Source organism: Sander lucioperca, chromosome 1, assembly GCF_008315115.2.
Source record: "Sander lucioperca isolate FBNREF2018 chromosome 1, SLUC_FBN_1.2, whole genome shotgun sequence".
NCBI classification, from domain to species: Eukaryota; Metazoa; Chordata; class Actinopteri; order Perciformes; family Percidae; genus Sander; species Sander lucioperca.
Genome location: NC_050173.1, coordinates 5,740,002 through 5,740,632, shown reverse-complemented (window position 1 = coordinate 5,740,632; position 631 = coordinate 5,740,002).

The window sequence follows — 631 nt, the reverse complement described above, 5'->3', positions numbered from 1 at the left end:
AACGGAGAAACTGGGAAAACACGCTGGGAAGGAGAACTTTTCTGTAACATTTCCTCAGCCAAAGTTTAAAAGAAGAATCATCCTTAACTCTAATGTTGTCCTTTGGTCAAATTTGATGTTTTCAAAGTTTATATATCATAAATTTGGGTTTCTTTTAACCAAATTGCCCCTAAAATAACATGGATGGTTCCATAAGACGCTCTTGATAAAGGAAATGAAGGATCAGATCTCTATTTTCATAGAATTTTGGGTGGTGTATTCAATTTTATAGCATTATCCTAAACTACACTTTGACATGTCTGTGATTATCCATTACCTTCGTTCCTCTGATCTTAACCATTAGTCAAAATCATTCATCAATTCTGCTTTTTTCTTATACACAAAAACTAGAAAATATCATATAAATGAGGTTTATTGACCATGAATTCCAAAAAATAAGTGTAAAACTATAAAAAAAAAATAGGTCTAGTGGTGAATATACTGGTGTTATAATGGAACAGCCTGGTCGCACAGAATTCCGTGAAATGATCACGAATTGTTAACAGCGCATTACGTGGTGGTGGCACGGAATGTGTGAAAAATCTGTGTGGCCACCATGGAAAACAATGGCAGTGTAAAGTCAATGAGAAGA